At 38.4% G+C, this 9,141-nt stretch overlaps 1 pseudogene; it reads right to left on the reverse strand.

Annotated features, from left to right (window-relative positions):
- Positions 1–5,005: 5,005 nt before the first annotated feature.
- On the reverse strand, positions 5,006–5,187 carry LOC115917725 (annotated as a pseudogene).
- Positions 5,188–9,141: the final 3,954 nt, after the last annotated feature.

Consider the following 9,141-nt stretch of genomic DNA (forward strand, 5'->3'; position numbering starts at 1 on the left):
CCGACAAGGACACAACTACAAGCTCCCACATGGAATTGAAACCTGTTCCTCGCACCGACGCTGACACAACTACAAGCTACTACATGGACTTGAAGCCTATTCCTCGCACCAACAATGACTACGGCAGTCCTAGTTTTACTCGAAATTGTTCTGGGGCCGTGTATGCGAATACAGACGAAAAGTCGTCTGAAAATGAATCCGGTGATCCTGAATATATCAATACCCTTCACACAGCACAAGAAGATGGTGATAAAACAAGCACTACATATATGGAAATGAAACCCATACCACGCACCAACAATGACTACGGCAGTCCTAGTTTTACTCGAAATTGTTCTGGGGCCGTGTATGTGAATACAGACGAAAAGTCGTCCGAAAACGAATCCGGTGATCCTGAATATATTAATACCCTTCACACAGCACAAGAAGATGATGATAACACAAGCACTACATATGTGGAAATGAAACCCATACTACCTATGCCGTCTCTGTAACATCTTTCTTCAACGATAAAGAAGAGTGACACACTAGGTAAATCTAAGTTGTGTATGCTAACACATGGGCAATGCAAAATGAAAGATATCCCACTTAATTATCAATATCTAGTTCTTCCTCAGGAACGAATGGAAAATTCCATCGTCACAATATTTAAAGGATCTAAATTGTTGAAGGTCTGTAAATAACATTTATTTCCGTTGTGTAAACTAAATTAATATATCTTTTGATCATTTGACATGTGAAGATATCAAGAACATCCAAAAAAAAAAAAACTAAGTTATAATTAGATACTAGTTGATGCCCAATATTCTTTTTGAAAGAGTACAAATAGGCTTATACATGGTATTTGATTCATCGAATTCTTTCACACCTCCATGTATATTGAGTGAACGCGAATAATAGTACACTTCATAATGAAGTAGTCATATGAAATGAATATTAAGAGAATGCCGCACATGTTGTATTTAGATTGATATTATAAATGCATAATCAGAATTCACTCGTAAGATTGTAACAAATCATGAAAAGGGTGATTTGCACTAATCGGGTATTAACCCTCTTTTGATTCGGTTCCATCATCGCATTGTAAACAATTTCAGAATTTTTTTAAAGAAACATACTGCTAGACATGTAAATGCACGTAGACATAATGTAAAAAGTCAGACCACTTATATATGACCATAAACTTTTTGAACTTTTGCACAAGCGATTCTTTGTCCTTTTTTGGTCACAGTTTTACATTAAGATATTTAACCCGTATATCCATTTCAATACTTATAATTATCTGTCTGTATATTTATCACGTGAACATGTAAATACATATGTTTGCTAGTTGATATAATAATAAACAATTATTAACTGAATTTTAAAGAATACTCTCTAAATATTGAGTAATACCTAATATCATATAGCCTGGCCCTGTCTGTCTCCAGTCTGTCACCGACGTAAATGAAAGAAAAAAAACTTGATTTGTAAAATCTGGTTAATTCAAGAAGGGTCGAAATTTTCTGTGTGACACCACCTAATATGTGATATTTAGTGATGATAGTGTAATATAAAGTTTTTTCTTCATAGAAATCAGTATCTACTATTCGCTATATTGTAAAAATTGTATGCAAATACATGGATTAAACATTACCAATATTTACATGATAAGAGTTAATTACTTTAATCATATTTTCTCAAAATAATCATACAAAATTTTGAACCGGAAAGTAAGATTCAATGCACTATTATATCTTATATGCTAGATTGTTCACTTTATCTTATTTTACATTTGAGATTATAAATATTGTATGATCCTATCTCTCCCCCTTTATTTTTCTTACTGATACCCTTTAATGTAGTAGTGCAAATAACAAAACGTAACCATAATAATATTGCTTACTGAAGCAAAGTGAAATCGCCAGTGGGGTGGTGAGACTGGAGCAGTGCATCGCAGATGTGAAAGTCTGGGCTCGTGATAACAACCTCATGCTTAATGGTGCCAAGACAGAACTCATGCATATGACGTCAGCATTTCGAAAAGCCAGTGAGCTGCCAGATTTCGAAGTCGACTGCAATACAATCAATCCATCAAAATCGTCTATTAATCTCGGAGTCGGAGTGGATGACAAACTTACCATGAAGCAACATGTTCAGAAATCATGCAGAGCCGCTTCGTTTGGAATTTACCGGATCGGAAAACTCCGAAAGTACCTAGACCAAAGTTCTACTGGGCGCCTAATAAATGCATTTGTGACATCACACATTGATTACTGTAATAGCCTGTTGATAAATCTACCCAGCTCACATCTGACCAAACTCCAACACATCCAGAACACTGCAGCCCGTCTCCTCACACGCACAAGAAAGTACGAACACATAACACCTATTCTTCGTTCTCTTCACTGGCTCCCCATTCCACAGCGCATCCAATTCAAGGTACTGCTTCTCACCTACAAGGCCCGTAATGGACTTGCTCCAGTATACATCAATGGACTCATTTCACCAAAGGTGCAAACCTCCTCCATCAGGCTCCGCTCATCATCATCTGTTCATCTTCAACTATCATCTGGTCCTCGAACTCACACCCGCTATGGAGATCGTGCCTTCTCTGTATGTGCTCCTAAACTCTGGAATAATCTCCCCGTCTCTGTCCGTGAATCCCCAACTCTTGACACTTTTAAACGTAGACTTAAGACCTATCTATTCAACACGAAGTAATTGTCCATCATCATACCGTATTTATAACCACATGTCCTATCTTCTTGTAATCTATTTATTGTCTAATGTACATAATTATTGCAGTTTCATTAATGATACTTAATTATTGTATTTACATTTTCATTTTTCATTATCATGTTATTGTTATACATTGTTAGTTAAGTAATTCGTCCAAATTAAGCGCATTGTTTATTTCATGTTTCTTGTTGATCCTTATCACATATTTAGTTTAACCGTACTTTTCATTTCACTTGTTTTGTAAAGCGCTTAGAAACTGTACTTGTATACCAGCGCTATATAAATCTTAAATATTATTTTATTATTATTGTTAACTTTCCCTACTCTAGTTATGTAGGCATATAAGTGCAATGATAATATTTGAATCTGTTCCAGTGCAAGAACTACCCTCTCTTTATGAAGAAATGCTCAAACCATTACACGTTCGTACAATTTAGGTGACCACGAACAATATGGAAGATCACGCACTGATGCTACGATCTCGTTATTAAAATTTATATGAAAAACAATTGTTGTTCATGATCTTAATGAGTTAATAATAAGCTAGCCAGTTAACATACCTTTATCATACCTTAAACATTCTGACTTAGACAAACGCTTCCATATGTGGATAGAAGTCGTGTTTGCTGGACTATAACCGCTCAACGTAGATGGAATAATAATACATACACGGCAATATGTAGAATCAAGGTAATGCACTGAATAAAATACCACAACTCAAACAAGTGTTTCGTAGAGTCATTTTACATTAATTTTGTAACATGTTCCTTCGTATACATGTGCATTATTTTAAGTTGGCTTTCGAATTATCCTATGGTCATGAGAGCTGAATTGTATTTTTATTACAATTAAATAACAACAAAAGTAAATATAATATAAATAGGCAATGTAATTTGAATGGAGGTGAAGGGTACCGACAAAAAGGAGAAGGAAGAAAACAAACAAAAGAGAACAAGAAATTAAAATATGAGGGCTAAACAGAGAGAGAGAGAGAGAGAAAAAGAGAAAAGAGTGAGAAGGGAAGAACTGGTATGTGAGAGTGTGATAAATAGAAAGAGAGAGCGAAGGGAAGAACTGGTGTATGAGAGTAAGAGAGATTAAAAAAAGGGAGAAAGAAAGAAAAAAACAGAGAAAGAAAGGAGAAAGAGGGAGAGAGATTGAAGAAAACTATAACGGAGAGCGAGAAAGAGAGAGAGAGAGAGAGAGAGAGAGAGAGAGAGAGGGGGCTAGAGCAGGTAAGAGGCTGACACATTTACATCCATTTGAAGACAGGCTGGAAATGATGGTTTGAATGCTTTAGAAACAAAGGGACGAACAAGCTTATCTCCTCATTGGATAACAAAGATAATTCCTCATAATATCGTATCATACATTTTTAGCGAAGAGGGTAAGCAGAAAAAGCGTAAAGACATGTCTTTAATAATCAGTTATGCTAGGGTTTGCAACCATGTAATTAAGGCAAGTAGATACGTTTTGCATTAATCGGTGTCACTAGAAGACAATCATACATTTTGTACAATGGGTCCTGAATAATTCGAGAAAATGAAATAAAATGGGTTATTTATTCGAAAATGAAATAGAATCCTATATCATAATGGAGATGTGCTGTGGTCTAGTGGACGTCATCGGACTGTGTATCTTCATGGTCCGCGATTCGAGCCCCGCCACGGCACTGGTGTCCTTTGGCAAGACATTAATCTACATTTGCCAGTCTTCAGTCTCCACCCAGGTGAAGTATAAATAGATACCCGGTAGGAATAAAATAGTTAAATACTTTAGCGCTTCATTGTTCTAACTCAGCTACTGCCGGGGTAATTATATGATACTTTGTATCTAGAACAGTAACGAACCTTTGGAATGATAAACCTTATTCAATATCGGACCTGTACCTGTATACCTGCGGATGAACATGAAAACCCTCGGAATAATGATATTCAGATTGATGACGCTTTGAAGTAATGCACCAAAACATACCTTCAGAAAAAAACGAATGCACCCCCCTTCCGTTCTGTCCCTAAACCTGCCATCTAATATGGCCTTTAGGGATGTAATTTCCCCCACATTTCTCTTTTAATTTTTGCTAAATCAAAAATAATTTGTGAAAAAGAACTAGTAGGAGAGGGGGAGTGTAGAAGAAAGATAGGGAGAGAGGGAGAGAGAGAGAGAGAAAGAGAGGGAGAGAGGTAGAGAGAGAGAGAGAGAGTGAGAGAGAGAGAGAGAGAGAGACAAGCAGGAGGGAGGGAGGGAGTTCTGGGTTCTGACTTTAGTTTGATTATTACCCCATGAGGGGCGGGAGATCCCGAAGGTTGTGCAATACCGGGCCAACCCGTGACCAGGATGGAGCAAGCCCCTTTTCCCTGGTCTAGATTCAAACATCATTTTAATATACAAGCGACTCGGTATGTCGCGTTTCAGATATTAAAGGTAAACCAGTTTTGGAAACGCCCCCCTCTCAACAAATGAAATTGAAGCTGTTATTACCAATAATATGAAAGAATATGTTTTGACGTACGTGATCATACAAATGTTGCCGAGAAACCGCCTACTTATTGATATATTTGGTAAATTATTATATCTAATACCACACTTATAATATACAATTGCAAATTAAATACACTGTATAGTATATTATAATTACAAGTGAAATGAAAAAGGTTTGTTAAAAGTGAAACAAGCATTGGCAGATCATTCATATTATTATGTCAGGCGTATATCGTCAATTTCGTGAATGTTAAACAACTACACATGGTATATAATAAAAGAAATACTAAGTTATTGATTCAAGGTTGTCTAAGAGATGGGTTGTGATACATTAAAAATGTGCTCACCATGGGTATGTCCTACGGGTATTTACATAAAAGGATGACAAGTAAGAAAGGGACAACGAAGAGTGAAAAAGAGGTCACTTCAAGAGGGGAGAGGGGAGTTTGGGTCATCATTTCTCATCGATGAGACTAATCCACCATTCATCGTTTATGTATATGTATCACAATTAACCTTAAGTCATAAATGACAGTAATGAGGATTAAAGCCCCACAAAAGGGCACTAATATAGCACATCGACACGGTTTTGATCCAGGGCCTCACAGTTACGAGGCCATTGCTTTGTCACTGAACCATGACTGTACGCAGCGGGGGCTAGGGTAGGGGGCAGTTTCTATAAATAAATAAAAAAAACAGAAAATGCAATCAATTTTCAATAATTTATTGCACTTTACCCCGGTCCCCAACATAACAAAATCCTCTGGACGGCCATGCATTATGGCTCAAAGCATGGGCACACAGAGGATTTTTTTATGTTGGGAACCGAGGTAAAATGCAATAAATTATTGAAAATTTATTGAAGAGGAAGAAGAAAAGAAAAGGGGGAAAAGATATGCTTTTGCACCACTCTCGTCCCGTCCAAAGTAGACCAAGCGCCAGATACGCAACTGGACTGATGGAGGGGGGGGGGGGGGGGGGACCCCAGAAGAAAAAAAAAATCAAAAGTGGTTTATTTCTATTTCTATTTCAAATGTTGTGAAAAAAAACATAATTTTCAGGGATTTTTCCTCACTCTTTTATTATACTTTTTTATGCGTTTTTTCGAAAATGACACATTCCAAAATTTACAGTCAGGCAGAAATATACTTATTTAGAAGCCTACATATCAGGGGCTACGGAACGGCAGGGCCCAGGGGGGCTCGAGTTCTCCCCCAACAATTACAAAAAAAGTATATCAAAGAGAAATAGAAAAAAAAGAGAGAAAGAAAGAAAAATAGTGACCTGCCAGTGTCAACAAATAATGAGGTATCAACATATGCCCATCTGACCGTGATTAAATGCCTAAAACCCCTGAGTTTCCCGGGGTTCAGCTCCCTGGACCCCACGCCATTTAGTGACCTGCCAGTGTCATTAATAAGGTATCAAAGTATGCGCATCCAGGCGCGGATCAGTGAGGAGGGGGGGGGCAGGGGGCCTTGCCCCCCCCCCCCGCCAAAAAATAAGAGAGAGAGAGAGAGAGAGAGAGAGAGAGAAGGAAAAGAAGGGAAATGGAAAGAGGAGAGAAAAGGAAAGAAAAAAGGAAAAGAGGAGATAAAGGGAAGGAAATCAAGAGGAAGAAGGGGGATATCAGTTGCGATTTTCCCGCCAAGAACTTGAGGATTGGGGGGGGGGGGCGAATTGCCCTCTCTCCCTCCCTCCCTCCCTGCCAAAAAAAAAGGAGGAAGGGAAGAGAAAGAGGAGAGCTAAAAGAGGAAAAAAAGAGGAAGAAGAAGACCTTAATTAAATGCCTAAAACCCCTGAGCTTCTAGGGGCTCTGCCTAGTGCCCTAGGGCAGGCCCCTGGATGCTCATCTGATCGTTATTTAATGCCTAAACCTCTCAGCTTCCAGGGGGCTTGCGCCCTGGTCCCCACCCCAATTAGTGACCTGCCCCTGTCACATCAAAATAAAGCTCATCTGACCGTTATTAAATGCCCCTAGGCCCTTAGCTTCGGGGCTCCGCTCCTTGATCCCCGCCGGGGCTTTGCCTCTAGACCCCACGCAAATTATGCTACGCTCTACCTGATCGTAAATACATGAGCCCCCCCCCCCCCTCCACCAAATTTGAAAAACGTTCAGCGGGGCCTGCATGAAAGAGTGGTGGTGATGCAGATTTTCTTTCTGCCGCCCCTCAAACGTTTTTGATCATTACGCCACTGCTGGTCACCATTATGTACCAATATTTGGGTCGCATGATTTCAAATTCCCCCTAACCAATCCTGGATCCGTGCCTGCTGAACTCTGTGTTGAAGTTACTCAATGGTTGGAGCTGAATTCCATGTGCGCCCTATTATATGCCAGTGCCTCGATGTGTGTTGAATAACATATTTAACAAGACGTTTTGCCGTTTAATGAGCGTGTATATAAACTGCAGTATCTCTTTGTAGAAGAAATATTGACAACAATAAAGCAACGGGGGACCTTTCATATCTGAGGCAAGATTTGTCTAGTGGTTGGTACATTTAATGCTTACAGGCGATAGTCCAAATTGATTTATAATTGCGATTATCGGAGAAAAAACGTTCGTTTTTAGAATGGAACGTCTTTATGAAGCCCAAACAGGAAGGAGATAACACATACATCTCAAAACACTTCTCCCTTTGTGCAAAGTACAACATTTTATATCGTTCCCTGTTATTCCCCTACTTAAATATATGTACCAAATTGTATACAACTAAATGGCATTATCTAAAGTTCAAAGTAAAGAACCTCGAAATTTCATTCGTTGACTCATAATATAAATCTTATTTTTCAAGTGTGCCATTTAAAGTAAGTTTCCCAAACCCCACATTTGTTTCAAGTTTAAACGCACTTATGTTCTTCAAAAATATGAATTTCTTTCACTTTCGAAGCGCAAGAGAGAAATAAATAAGAATACCATTCACTGTTCTTTGCGTCATTCTGTCATTGAAAACCGTTACTGCTCATCGTTTATTCTTTTATTCTCCGGATATTCTGCTAGGTTGCAGAAATGTTCATGCAACGCAGCTCCAAAGTTGAAATATGCAAGGAAATTAAACGTAATAACAACATGGATGAACGTCTTCGGATATTTTTCTTCCTCACCTTCATCGTTTCTAAGACATATGAGATGAGCATGTCTACTGGTATTCAGAACCCAGAAATCCTCCCAGTCGTTGGTGAGAATATAACACTAGCCTGCACCTTCACCCCTTCATCAACACATCGCCAACTGATTTGGATTTACGGCAATAACAGTATCCTAGCAACATGTCAAGGGGTGGGATCCAGCTACGAGCAAATTGTTACGGATATGTCTAAGTACATTTTGAGGGCAGATTCTTCCAGTCGAAATCTAACTATTAGGAATTTAACAGCGGATAACAGCGGCGGATATGGGTGCCTATTTCTCACATCTTCCGATTCATTTTATAGTGGAATCGTACTGAAGGTACTGTTATCAGGTAATCTATCATATCATTATTCTGGGTATCTTAGTCGGGTTGTGATGTGTTTGAAACTGCAATGAGTATGATTCATTACTCATTGAAAATCAAGACAACATTCGATCTTTAAAAAAAAAAACGTGTCGGGTGTCGCGTCATCAATAACCGATACTTATAATTCTTTTTATAATACTATTATGATATATCGAGTTTTATTAATGACTGGAAATAATCCAAACTATGGCATTTTTATAAGAGTATTGGCCTAGTGATGTTTTCATTTGTTTATGTACAAAAAATGTCCTACAATTTGGTGAACACCCGCGTTGACACACATATATTCCAGTGGTAACTATTTATACACAGGTACAATTCGCTTAATTTCCAGCCACGCCTAGATTACTATCCATCACCGACGATCGGTCTGAGGGTGGATACGTGAATGGAGCATCCGTGAGCATCACATCTGGGCGAACACACAACCTAACATGT

This window comes from Strongylocentrotus purpuratus, unplaced genomic scaffold (genome assembly GCF_000002235.5).
Source record: "Strongylocentrotus purpuratus isolate Spur 01 unplaced genomic scaffold, Spur_5.0 spur5_scaffold_1, whole genome shotgun sequence".
Taxonomy (NCBI): Eukaryota; Metazoa; Echinodermata; class Echinoidea; order Camarodonta; family Strongylocentrotidae; genus Strongylocentrotus; species Strongylocentrotus purpuratus.